The 14,508-nt window shown below is 40.0% G+C and overlaps 1 protein-coding gene across 2 annotated transcripts in view; it reads right to left on the bottom strand.

The window, feature by feature from the left end:
• tpst1 (tyrosylprotein sulfotransferase 1) overlaps positions 1 to 13,524 on the bottom strand; it is a 45,822-nt gene extending 32,298 nt beyond the window's left edge. For both annotated transcript variants that reach the window (XM_079166005.1, XM_079166006.1), the window contains exon 1: positions 13,352 to 13,524. The gene's annotated coding sequence lies outside the window, so the exon portion shown is untranslated. The remainder of the gene's footprint in view (positions 1 to 13,351) is intronic.
• Positions 13,525 to 14,508: the final 984 nt, after the last annotated feature.

Raw genomic sequence — 14,508 nt, 5'->3', positions numbered from 1 at the left:
CTGTCCTCCTTAATGTCTCCAAACATTAGGGCTGACTGGGACATGTTCTCTTTGGTGTGTGTGAGATCCCCACATGCTACTGTCAGTTTCATCTTACCCCAAGATGTACTTCATGCATGTTTGGTGTCAAAATGACTCCAGCTATTGCACACATCCACGTTCCACTCCTACAGCTAGCCATAAACAGATGCAGGAAGAGCAGTTTTAGCGATTGTGACATATCTCCAACCAAAAAAGCTGTTGAGCATTATGCAAAGCTGTGACTCTTTCTAGCGCTAGTACTGGGGGGGGGGGGCAGGAAAGTTTTTCACTACAAAGACTATTAAAGAAAAGCTTTAGTTGAATGGTCTTGGTAAATAAAACGGTTTTAGCCTCACAATCCAGTTACCTGCTATCAAAAAACATAGCTCCAAAAAGGCTACAAAACCCCTCTAAATTTGATATTTAAAATTAAAATAGGTTTAGAGCTTTATAATCTGCATTTTTTGAGGCTTTGCCTTTTCTTTCAGCCCACATACCTATTCTCACATCTGTCTATTTACGCATGCTCCACGTCATCATGAGTATGATGGTTCACAAGCTCTGTCAGCATTGTTCTGCAGCAGTGCCACAACAGCGACTTCAGCAATACTGTGCGACAGGCTGCTGTTCATCACATCAGAGCAATGAACCCAGTGAAGCAGATGGTGTTTGAGGGAACGTTTGGATGCATATTCGTCTGGACAGACCTCAACAGAATGACGAAGATGCCTTCATTTTCTTTGCTTTCACTGATGACGCTTTAACTATAGACTTTGTTCCGTTAACAGACCATTTTTCACTGTCTAATTTTGCTGAGGAAAATAGGTGACAGATGCTAAATCTCTAGATTGCTCACGGTCCATGTGTTACAATACTGGTCCAACAGCGTCTACACTCTTTCTTCATTTGGGTCAAGACGTAAAAGGTGCGTGAGCTAAAACGCACAAGAAGCCCAATTCTCATTTAGTCATCACTGTCGACCTGATGTTCTTGATCACAGAATGAGGGAAACAGTATAGTAAACGTCTGTGGACACCCAGAACTCTAAAATAAATAGTACCACATATTTGTACAGAGACTGGACAAAACTATAGATAGACTTTCTATGGTCCACACAATAACGCCTCTATTAGTGGTGTAACGGATCGTTGGTGATCCGTACGGATCACCTCTCACAGTTTAACGTTAACCATCACAGTGTGAAATAAAGTTTTACTGACATGCTTATCCACCAATATTCAGTAAAATATGTGATCAGGACATCATGTATGTTTTTGTAGTCTCTGATAATGTTACATTGTAATCAACCAGTCTGTGTTTAAATTAACCGGAGGAGAGCTGGTAACGCTAATAGACTACAAACAAAGGTTCCGTTCGGTTACATTATGATGCGTTCAGGCTCTGTTCAGTGAAAATGAGTATTGGGCAAAGGTAAATTATAACGTTAACATGTGATCTCGTAAATCTTCCTAATAATTTGAAGTGTGCCTTTATGAAAAACACTATAAATGACAAAATAAAAGGAGAACATTTAGAATTTTTGATGGTTTACTGACTGAGTGGTTGAAATGATTTTTGGGACGGTGGCAAAAAAGCCTGGCACCATGTAGACCAGCTGCTATGATCAAACCACAGAGAGATCTGTATCTACCACTATCAAGGATCTGCAATTAGTATCAGCGGCAAAAAAACATGATCAGGGATCTCGAAAGGTTATTTGCTCCCTTTTTTCTTTGGTGCTGATCTGTTTTTTGATCCGACTCCATTCAGAAAACAAGTACTAAAAAAAAAAGCTTGATTGTAGTCTTGCGTACAGAGCTGACAAAGCATGAAATCAGACGTTTTGTTTTTTTAAATCGGCATTGCCATGTTGTTATTTCGGCATCATTTTGGTCCATTCATTAAAATTGAATCCCAGCAAAATCAGTTTCAATCTATTTTGGGTTCTTGAAAAGATGAATCCACATAACTGACTGAACCATATATTGTGTACTGTATGTATGAATCTGTTTTGCCAGATTGGACAGACAAGGCCAATGCATCACCCTACCATCTGTTTCCCCTGCTTCAACTTCTTCTCAGTGCGTGACTCGCACCTAATGAGCCAAGTGGCTGTTGTTGCTATTAAGCAAACATGTTCAACTGTTAACTCTTAGTTATACAAGGGAAGAGAATTTCACAACAAAACAGTACAGCTAATTCCTTGCATTAGCCTCCCTGTGAGAGGGAGCTCATGCAAGACTAAGCTGCAGAGAAACGCTCTAAGTGTTCCCTCTGCACTGTGACTGAAACATTTAAGAATGTGTAAAGACTGTACAAAGGATCATACAGTGTAGCATCTGATACTGTTTATCATCGTAGGGCTTTGCCTTTTCTTTCAGCCCACATACCTATTCTCACATCTCTATGACTTCTCCTTGGTGATTCAGTGTTAAAGGGAGGGAAGTCATAAATGTGCTGCCAACACGTTTAGTCTATTAGTGGGAGAACAAGAGAGGCATGCCGGTTCCTCAAGGCTGCTGCCCTAAAGGGGAAGTCCACCATCTGATTCACTTTTGCAGTTAGATACAATAAATCTGTCAGGCTGAGTGCAATTTAGGTCAAGTCTCACTGAGATCCAACATTTATTTTCAAGGAAGACCATGCCAAAACAGTCCAAAACAAGACAAAAAATGATCAGAAGATACTAAATAAACTACAATCATCTTTAAATGAAAGGAAGCAAAGCAGGAGAGTAACTGTTTGTGAGAAATAAAGTGATGAAAAGTGAGAAACAAAGAGGTGGAATGTGAGAAATACATCAGATGAGTCATTGGTATTACCACAGGCCAATGAAGGTAAATCAAACATTACAGCCCTCTGCTTAATCAACACAAAAAAGGATAATAAAGAAATACTGAAGGTGGTGATCATTTCAGAATTTCAATCTTCACCAACACAGGTGACTGATGTAAACCGACAGTGATAGTGTAGAAATGTCTATCAACAGTGAACAAGTAGGGTTGGGCGATACCACAATACAGACCATAAGATGACAAAGAGCATTAATGAGATTTTGCATAAACCCTCTGTGTCTCTCTCCTCTGTACGTGTGGTGGACTCAGAACAGTGTCGTGTTACGTCTTGCACTGGGGCTGAAATGTGTTTGTGTTAAATGAATTGAGGCTCTTCTCTCCTGTTATTGATATTGTATCCTACTTGCAGGATTTTTTTTTCCATTGATCCGTTAGGGGAAGCCGTGGAGGCTGAGGCTGCTCTCCATGGAGCAACGGTGAAACCAAACCACATCAACACTTAATAACTCTTTACCTCATGAAGCTCTGGTGTGAGATACTGAAAAGAAAAGTAACAGCAGGATTCTACAGAGTTTCCTCTTGCTCTGAAATGAATTGCTTGATAAGAATGCAAGCCAGGTTAAAGGGTTTCTTCTGTTCCAGTTGATGAATGATCACTCCGTCTGGCATGTATGAGCAATCTGTCATAACACTGTCAGGAAGTGAGCAGAGTCAGTTTGTTGCTTCCGTCACCTCTTATGGAAGAGTGGAGGGATTCAAAATGAACTAAATGTCGGGGGCTGAGCCACATACTATGCTGTATCCATTTCCCCCCCCACACTACATAAATTACAATGTTCCATAGAAACAGAAGTCATCACAGAGGTCCTGCTTGTGCAGCCTTGGTCTCTAACAGCCATCCTCATACTGATAAGCTGTCCATCCTTCATCAAGTCTCTAATCTGATCTTTGATCTGGTACATTCCTGAACGTCCACACCACTCCGGGATCAATCAGCTGGACTGTGGCCATTACCCTGTCCACAACCTTTGCCCCTTCAGGCTGTCATAAATCACATGCTATGAACAAACCCAATCAACCTCCAGCTGGACTGTATTACAGGGATAATAGATGGCTCTCTCCAGGCCAGTAGGCCACCTCTGGTTCTGAAAATTGAAGCCACATCGGAAGTGCCTTAGGGCCTGTGTCCACATAGCACCTTTTTCTAATTGTTCTCAATGAGGAGAGAGCTTATGCAGACGCATAAGAGAAAAGACGCTGGACCCAGCGTTTTTGTGCGGCCGCTCCAAGCACTTCAAGTAAAAGGTCTATGAACCATTCAGAAAAGCTCTGATGACGTCACTGTTAGTAAATGGAGGAGAAGCTTGAGTTTTTCGATCCTAAACTCTATATTTCAGACAGACACGTGATAGTGTACCGAAACACCCATTTGTAGGAGCAGAGCGGGTGAACACAGAGTTGTACTTTTGTTACCGTACGACTTGCTCTAACGTTACGGCTGTAAGATTAAGCAGTGACAAGCTGATCCATAGAAAGTATGCAGCAGACATCCTCCGCTTGGTGCTCATGGTGAAAAAACAATGTCAAAAATTAGATAGTATGGATAATAGATAGTACAAGGCAAAGAGTGGTGCTAGTCGATCATATAATGGTGGTTAGAGTGCAGATATGTTTCTCAAGATATTGTGAGAAACAAAAAGAAGCACTTGCAGCACTTTTTAGTTGAAACGCTTCCCAGTGACTTGCGGCTGCTTTTCTGGCAGAAAAAGACACTTAAACTTGCATTTTTTCTAATAGCCAGCAAGGGGAGACTCCTGTGATGCAAAAAGAAGTGTGATTGTATAGACGTCTATGAGAAAATGACTACTTCTCACTTGATTTATTACCTCAGTAAACATGAGTTTATGGTCTCAATCTCTAGTTTCAAGTCTTCTTCAATACAGCATGATGTTCATTTAGTAAATGATGGTCCATTTAGAGTAAAATAGACCATAAAGCAGGGTATGCTTCTTCTGGTTGCAGAAAACCAAGATGGCGACAGTCAAAATGCCAAACCCAAATCTTCAAAACAACAACAACAAAGTCAACAAATCAATGAGTGACATCACGGTGAGTATATCCATTTATAACAGTCTATGCTCCAGGCAAGAGAAACTCATTGCTGTTGGATTAAAGTCGTGATTCTGCCGGCAGGTGCAAACTAATCCAAAGGTGCGATTGTCTGCTTATACAAGGCTACTGTTTAGCTGCATCCAAGCACTATCTGCAGGGATCACACAGCAAATAAATCAGGGATAAGGGCAAACACATTAGTCGTCCTCCTCCGTTATTAGAAACCTTGTGTCAACCTTGGGTTCCCAGGGGATGTTATTTGATTACGCACCTGTCACGCTCTTTAGCACCTACAGGGACCTGGTCTTCATGTTCACAATGGATAATGTGCAAATAAAGCCGAGACAAAGATTCATGTCCTTTAATGCTTGTTCAATCACTGAAGCATGTAGAAATGGTCTTATTTGAGTTGTACTATATCCACCAACCATGCACAAGCTAAATATGAGGAAGGGCTAAAGACTCAATGGTTGATTAACATAAGGATTGGTTGTTTTACTGAGATTACCTTGTTCAGAACCATCAAGGACATTAAGGAATTGCCCTGCTCTGACTTGTGACCAAGAAACCCCACAAGTTCATTCATTGTTCACGAGTGTGGGTAACCAACACGTCTTAAACTGAACTCTGATATCACATTACAGGCAGTCCCATTTGAAGAGGTAGGAACATCAGTGGGTTTGTTTGCTTAGTTGAAAGGTCAGCATTTGCAAAAACCATTAGCTGCATAGTTTCAAGTTCTGCCTCCGACAAGAGCCTCTCAGTTGTGCGTGCCAGCGTGATAATGCACACCCATAGGCAACTCTCTCAAATCCCACGAGGACGACAACCGTCAAGTGTTCTTCTAACAAAACAAGGACAGTAACCAGCAGCTTACAATTATGAGACAAAGCGACTAGGGATGTGGAGAACATTTAGAACGGGTGAAGCATGTTGGTCTACTGGTTCATTTACTTGCTGATGGCAGATGTGATCTGTCTGCACTGTACATTTGCTCTGGTTTATGCTCTTACATGCTTGTTTAACAAAGGAGATGTACTTATGACTTCTGGTGACTAGTAGTTCTCTTGAATACCGATGTTGAATACACTTATTGTAAGTCGCTTTGGATAAAAGCGTCTGCTAAATGACTGTAATGTAATGTAAATCTGAAGGTCCAGTGGACTGAAGCCTTCCTGCTTGATTTCTCTTTGACCTTACAAGGCTGCAGATGTGCAATGTGTCACCAAACTGCCTCTGCAGAACCATCCTGCTTCCTCTATTGTGAATTTGTTAAACTGTCACTCGCCCACTCGAAAACTACTCACTGTGCATAAATGTCAGCCCATGTCTTACTAGAGTACACATCCAGTTCACATAGGAAGTGGTCACACTTTACAACACAGCAGCATGGATTGGAATATGTTTGTTTCAATATATAAAGTAATGCAACACTCAGGCAAATCAACTTCTCCTTTGCGTTGCAGTTGAGAATCCAGCAGATATGTACTCATGTAATCACTAATCAGTAAAGTGACCGGCTGAGAAACACAGTGGAGTAAATCTGCCAATGACTAGACAGTGTGGAAGTTTGTTACTGTGTACTTTAGTAGTAGGAATACAGTTTGAAAGACAGTCAGACACAATCTGGGCTGCCATGGATCCTCAGTGTAGGAGTGTTGCTCTGGAGACTGTTTTTATTCTGATTCGAGGTTGTTTGTAGCCTACAGTATTTACAATAAATCCTACAGTCTTCACTGCTGATTATTCTAAATCATACAGAATGTTTTCCTGTTGTCCAGGGAGACAGTTATTTCTCACATTTTAATATTATATGAATGGAATCTGGGATATAAAACTTGCTTAGGTAGGTATTCTATCAAAATGAACATAGTTTGTATGTGCTGTGAGAGCTGTTATTGTATGGTAAGATTGAAATAAAACAAAAAAGAAATTCCCCCTGGTAGATTACCCAAATAAAAAAAGTTTTGACTGTCTGGATGTTCTTTTTCACACTATAGTAAAATTAATGTGAAGCAGTGGCTGCATAGAAGGCAGGAAAAACATTAAAAAAATAAATATATATTTGTTTTTTTATGTATGTATGTATGTATGTATGTATGTATGTATGTATGTATGTATGTATGTATGTATGTATGTGTATATATATATATATATATATATATAGATAGATAGATAGAGTATAGCACTACAATACGTTTTGGAAAGTGGTCAGCAAAATGTGAGATGTATTTTCTCAACAATATCAAGCTTCTACACTTTTGTATTTTGGGCTGCTACTAATAATTATTTTATCGAATAATAATTTTTTTCCAGTAGTCAATTATTTTAACGACAAATGTATCCATTATCTATCAAAAGAAAAATATCTCACCAATATTTAAATATTTTATTCAATCTTTTTATATATTGGTTTATTTGATAAGGGATAGTGCACATTTATAAAAACATTGCTGTAAATGCACCAGAGTTAGCCAAGAGGCTATTTTTCATCTGTAGTCCCAATTGTATGCTTCTTCTCTTGATAATGTATTTGTGTGTTAGTGTGGGGCAAGGAAAATAACAGAAACAATTAACAGACTGTAACAACAGTCACAAGCTATAGCAACAGTCTGTAAGGTTAGCATAAGTTATTTTCTCACTCGTACATGGCCGTTAATGTTAACAGAAAATATAAAGCGGCCCAATATCAGCGCTGAATGACACATTGTGTAACGTTACCATAACAGCAGTGGTGCAGACATCACGTTTAACATGGTGGCTATGAAGACACATTTAGGAAATACATTTTAAGTAACTACTAACAACAGAAACACGTTCCACACAGTTATAATTGTAATATATCATGTTTCTTTGGGGGGGGTCCACAGTTATACTGCTGTGATAAGCCATATCCAGATTGCAGAGTATACAGAGCACCACATTGTTAGTTCTCTGTCTAAAATACTCTCACCCTTTAGAGGACTGCAGCTTGAATGCTTTCACTGGGCACAGCCATTCTTGTGAAGCACGTAGCATATCTAAGTGGTTTTATAATCAATGACGTTGATTATGTCAAAGAATTGCACCAGCCCTAATTGTAATTACAAACTATGCAACTATTCAAATTATGCAATATAACAATAGTAATCCTAAAATATTAAATAAAGCTGTATATGTATCATGCTTAATATTGTTATTGCCATGAAGCCAACCAAAACTGGATTTTTGAGGCCTATACTGATATCAATATTTGGGGAAAAAAGCTGATATCAATACATATCAGCTGATTGTAGTTTTTTTTAATGTAAACATAACATTCTGCAACAATCCTTCAGATTTGATTTGTATCGTTTAAGAATTGCGACCAAGATACTGTCAGTTCTCTTTGGTGGATAAACATAAAGGTAATGAGGACTAATAACCTCAAACCTAGTCGTCATTTCTGTAAAGCTTGTTATTTATGGGGCAATACCTATTTCAATGTATCTGCAGTAAACAAACCTCCCCACTGCACTGCTCCTTCATAATATTTAGTTTTTTGGTTGGCCCAGGGCTGAACGCTACCTGGCACTGAACGTGCGAGGTACCCATTGTTTTTGTTCAAAGGCCAAATTGTGCTTGGCACTGAACATGCAAGGAATTTATAGTTTTTGTAGAGATTATTATGAAGGACCGAGCACGAAAGTGCAGCTACCTGCTGAAAACAGGAAGTTAGCTAGACTACACATGACATATAATTAGAGTAATAATTAGTGGCTTCTCTAGAGCCAAATAGTGGACACAGGAAGTGGTACAAAATTTGCATTAAGTCATTTCAAGCGACACACACCACGCACGGAATGCCATCTTCCTCGTGAGCAGGATGTCCCACGTTCAGGAAGTGCAAAGATGAATCTGTCAATTAGGGGTGGACGATATAACATGTACAGAAAGTACATCAGTATGAATTTGCCCTACGGAATGAATTTTGACTACACTGTGCTGACCGCTAGAGCAGACTGCACCGATTGATCGGCTGCTAATTGAAACGGGCCAGTTTTTTGCTGATTAGCCATGGCCGATGACTGGCCAATCAGTTTCACATTTCAGATTTTTAGCCGGCCTCATTTAGACACTCATGATAGTTTTATATCTGCACACACTGTAACTTCACAGCCACACAGCGAAGAAGACCTTTGTCACAACTCAAAGGCCATGGAGGAACAACCTTACAAACATTTGGAACAACTAACTTGATCAGACAGTAGTTTGACTCAAATTTATTCCTATGCATGCTGCTCAGAGGAGTCACAGTGACCGGCTTGTGTGCCAATGGCACGGAGCTAAACAGCTAACCATAACGCGTTCAAGCTCTACTCAGTAAAAACGAGTATTGAACAAAGGATATCATAACAGTATCATGATGTGTTCAACTTGAAGAACTCCACTTGTTTAAGATGGTGTTTTGACAGCAACATGAAATAGATATATTAAGGGAATTATCACCTGGCTAACTTCCTAACACTAGCTCTAAGCAGCTTATAATACATATTTAAAAGTATTGAAATAAAAATACAAACGTTTATTTCCAATCTATTTGAATTGCATGTTATCTGCAAATAACCACTGTAGATGACCATAATAAAGTAAAAATATAACGTTTAGAGTTTTTGACAGCTCACATTGCCGTTGGGATTGTTGAAATTATGCCATGGAGTTGCCTTGCCAGTGCTGTACCCCCTCAGAAGCATTTATTTTTACATTTCTGGGAAAACAAATGATTCCATGATATAAAGTCCATCAACTCAAAATATTACAATGACAAAACATGGTGCAAATCATCACTTTGGAGGAGTTGGAACCAAAGTGGCTCTTTATTCTTTTTAAATTGCATTAATTATTCTACTTTGAAAATAGTTGATATTTTTTTCTGTCAATCAACCAATTATTTTGTGATGAAGTTTGTGCAATGTGTTTCACCATGTTTCAATGTTGGCAATGCTTTCCCGTTACAGGAAACTAGCCCACTGAATGTTAGTGGTGAAATAATGAGATGAAACGTTTGCTTACACACACACGCGCTATTTGGATTGAAACATAGAAAACATTGAGCTTTGCTTGCAAGCAGTTATACTTCATGGTGTAACAAACCATAGATGACCCGTGATCAGTATGGATCTCCCTTCATGGTGACGGGCATACATGTGAACCCCCACAACGCAGATGCAGACAACTACATAAGCACAATTGACCCTTTGCTAAGCCCCTCCCCTTGGTTACTGTTGCCAGGAGTGTCAAGCTTACAAATCAGGCATGGCAATATGACGTTTTCAACCATATCAGTGAGAGTTATTAAAAATGAGATAGTAGCAGATTTCTGGAATAATAGTTCAGAGTTGAGAAGAGTACAATATTCATTACGGAGCAGAGGGTTGTGAATGAAGAGGTCATTGAAATGGAGGGAAACGCTCTTGGGTCCCAATGCAAGAGTCTTGTCAACTCACGTGAAAGACAAACATATACAGGAACAACAATGTTCCTGCACAACAGGATGAGTAAATATATAGTTTTTTTAAGCTGAGTTAACATCTAGGTTATGACTCCCTGTAGCTCTCAATATCAAATATAAAGCTAAATCATTGCGCTTTTCCATTTGTTTCAAGATAGATCTCGAACATCAAGGGTGTGATCCATACACTGGATAACAAGAAATATTCAACCGTCTGAAGTGTTAAGCTAGCTAACGTTATCAGCATCTTCACTTGGAGCAAACAAAGTTTCTGTTGATCTTTGATGGACAGCTTTGAGGGAGGTCTTCCACACTGTTTAACCCATATCCAACACCTCTGCTCTTCCGGGGTTTGGCTTTCGGGACGTACAACATCTGAATTTGGAGGATATCTGCTGTCGGACTTGCAGGTTCCATACAAACTGCAAGAAAGCTTGACAGGCCTCCTACGCCTTGTTATGATTGGAAATGAAGGATTGGACAGTGGCCATTCTAGGAAGGGGCTTAGCAAAGGGTCATTTGAAGACTCTGTCCTCACTCACAATCAGTAAACAATCTGCGGTCCATCACTCAAGTGTTCCACTGTGACAAGACGTTCTGCAGGAGATCTACCGATGTCTTTGGCCATCAGCACTCCTATTCAGGGAGGTTTAATGAATGTGGGCCCCCACATCAGTAAGTCCTGAAGCAGCAAGCGACATTTACATAAACTTCAGAAATATGGGCCCTGCTCTGCAGCTGAAACCCTGGCTGGGCTTAGCGGTCAGACAGCCGCTGGACTGAATGTAGTGATTGTGATGCAGCAGTGGGTGTTCTTTTCAGAAAAGGAAATGAGAGTATAAGTAAGCTTGAGTCCAACTGATCCAGCTCTGCAGCTGTGGAAGCTGACCCGCTAAGGGCAGCCAGCAAGGAGGAGCACACTGAATTCAGACGGATTTTCCCTCCAGACCACCTGCACGCAGCAGATGTGCTCCAGAAGTCTATGCCCCTAGCTGGCCACTGGAAACTGTTATAGTAAAGGCTGCTACAAAGTATTTTTATAAACCTTCACCCTTGTAGGCCTGCGTGCTACAATTGACCCTGGCTCAGCCCCTCAAAGTTTAGAGGAGAGTGTTTTCTCCTTCCCAAAGCCTAAAGATGGATGAGGAGAGGTAACAGTTACGGACTAAACAGCGTGGAAGACCTCTCCCGCTGAATCGATAGAAGATCAACAAAAAAAACTTTGTTTGCTCAAAGGTAAAATGCTGATAACATTAGCTAGCATAACACGTTAGCAAAAAAAGACAGTTAATTATTAATTAATCCAGTTTTTGGATCAAGCGGTGGGCGAGCAAAATCCTGTAGCACTTTAATAAACAAATGGAAAAACGGGATCATTTTGTTTTATTTTAGATAATGAAAGCTAAAGGTAGTCATAACTTAAGAAACATATTGACTTATTCTGCTGGGCAGGAACTTTGTTGTTCCTGCATAGGTTTGTCGTTTGTCCTTCATAAGTTGTCAGGACAGGCTGTGTCTGAAGCTTGCATTGGGACCGGTGAGCTTTCAGCTTTGCCATAGATTATAATGGCCTCGTTATTCAAAAGACCGCCGACAAATTATACTGTGAATGTACCTCTCAAAGCACATCGTAGCACTGGCTGCATCTCTTTGATATTTCAGAACTATTATGGAAGAAATCTGATATTCTCTCTCTCTCTCTGATATTGTTAAAGAAGCAATATTGACATGCCAGGTGAGTAAGCTTGACAGGCCTTGCAACAAAAACAACGGGAAGAGGGGCTTAGGGTTAGGGTCAATTGTAATTTAGTTTTTAAATCCACTGAACAATTTATGAACTTTATTTACTACATTTTCCTGCTAGTCTGACATCTACAATAAGCAATGGAGGGGGATAAGAAGCTGGCACGATAATCACTTCACTCAGAAACCTGAGACAGTGGTAAAAACAACAACACTGCTGTCTGAAAAGGATTTTGAAAGTTCAATGGGATTTTTGCATCTAATGGAGCCTGGTACAGTCCACAACAGGATAGGGTTTTGTGAGGCGTTTGACAGGACCTGGCCAAGAAAAGAACCATGGTTCCACAGTGTGGATCTCACATTAATATATGGTGCAAACTACTTAGCATAAGCTAGACCGATGTGATTAACTGAGGCTTGGTCACTTTTTCCTATGCTGCACTCACAGGCCAAAACACGTACACAACCCTATCACATTCCATTAGATATTTATGTTATGGGCCTACCTAACCTCAAACCAAACTATTAAAATACTGCATTTAATAGATGTCTCGTTCATCAGCAAAAGGAGCATAGTTCAAACAAAGTCAATGGAAGGTTCCGTTTATGTTATGGTCTGTTGAATTCGACATGCGTCTCTAAACCACTACGGCTACAAATGTACATCAAATGTGAGCGTTACATTGTGTAATAAATGCTCCATTTATTTGGAATTGAGGGCAGAGGAGAGGTTTTCAGTTGAGTTGAACTGAAATACGAACTGCAATGTGGACCAGGCGTGTGTCCAGTGGGTAGTGTTGCCTCTTAACGTTCGTAAAATGTCTTCATTAATCTTCAAGGTGTGTAACCAAACTAATGTTACGGTAGTCTGTTATGAGGGCACATGTGTCCCTTACCCTACGTGCGACATGTAACGGCCCTCTCTGTCAAGATGACGTTCCATCCCCGACTAAATGCATTTATTTGGCATGGTGTTGATTTATATGAGATTATATAAGCCGTCATAATACTATTATCCATTCTTAATAGCCAACATGTTAAACACGAACAATCGTGTCACCCTCATTTAAGAGGGAAATTAGCTATGTTGAGGTGAAGAAGCTGACATAACACGGTAATTCAAAACACCCTGACAAAAATGTGCGTTTAATTGTCGTAGCTCCCGGGCTAAAGGACATTGCAACAACACCACAGCGCCAAAAAAACCTACCTAATGCTGCAGATACGGCGCAGGACACTCGGGCTTTTCGGTCAGAAAACCTTCACGGAATCTAGTGCCAATGTCCAGACAGTCCTGCCGTCCTCTCGAGTCACTTTCCGGGCATTTTGTGTGTACACAACGGTACACTTACTGTGTCAGTCACACGATGCACAGGCTTGTTGCGCTGGTAGACTGGAGATGATACCAACCAGACTGCTACAACTTGACTGCTCTACTGATGTTGAAAGACGAGCTGTGATTGGTCTATAATTCAGAGAGGGGGTTGTGTGTCAGAGCTGTTGATTGGCCACACGTTGTAGGGCGGAACCATCGTAGATTTAAAAGCACAGTACATTCATAAAGTCTTCTATTTCATGTTCAGCAAGCAGGCAATAATCAATTCAACTTAATGAATCCCTTCTGTAAATATTGATTTGAATATATCTTTCAATACATCAGTAGGCGAATGATCTAAATACAAAGTATACAATATACAAATATAAAGTGTGAAATATAAATGTCTAAGATATCAATAATAATGAGGTGCAAACCCAAAATATATACAATGGATCATAAAAATACAAACACGTTAACAGCAGAGATCCATCTAGGTGGGGTTGCAAATAGATAGGCCTGTGTAGGTACAGTATCAGATCTAAAGTAGCCTATATGTAATGTAAGAGTGCATGCATGTTAATACAGAATGTTCATGATTATATCCATGATATTGCCCATAATTTCCCAAATAATTAACATTATGTCCCATTTTGTCCCGTGAGTCAGTTGTAAGGGGTTCAGTTGTGATGATAAATTAAAGTGTGTGTGCAGGCTTATACAATTACTAGAAATATTTTGGACACCAAGACCCTCCCTCTTGCCACACATAACATTTGGCCTACTTACTACACTGGGTGGCTGTAGCCATGTGATGGAAATTTAACCATTTGAGTTTTGCGTCTGAGGTCAGCCTCAGGTGTTATTTCCTGCCTACAATATCATAGCCACAAAACTCCTGTGAGTTGCATACGTCAATTCAATTAACTTGTGTGATTCTGCAGTAAAAAAAGAATATTCCTTTGACACAAATCTTCCTTAAAAGAGACTTATGTTTTCAGATGGACTGTAGCACATCAGAGCCCATATGAAAATAAGCTTGTGTCAGTTTT

Source organism: Pholis gunnellus (genome assembly GCF_910591455.1).
Source record: "Pholis gunnellus genome assembly, chromosome: 9".
In the NCBI taxonomy this organism is placed as follows: domain Eukaryota; kingdom Metazoa; phylum Chordata; class Actinopteri; order Perciformes; family Pholidae; genus Pholis; species Pholis gunnellus.
Note: the sequence above shows the minus strand (reverse complement) of the source record. Positions and strands in the feature narration are given on the sequence as shown.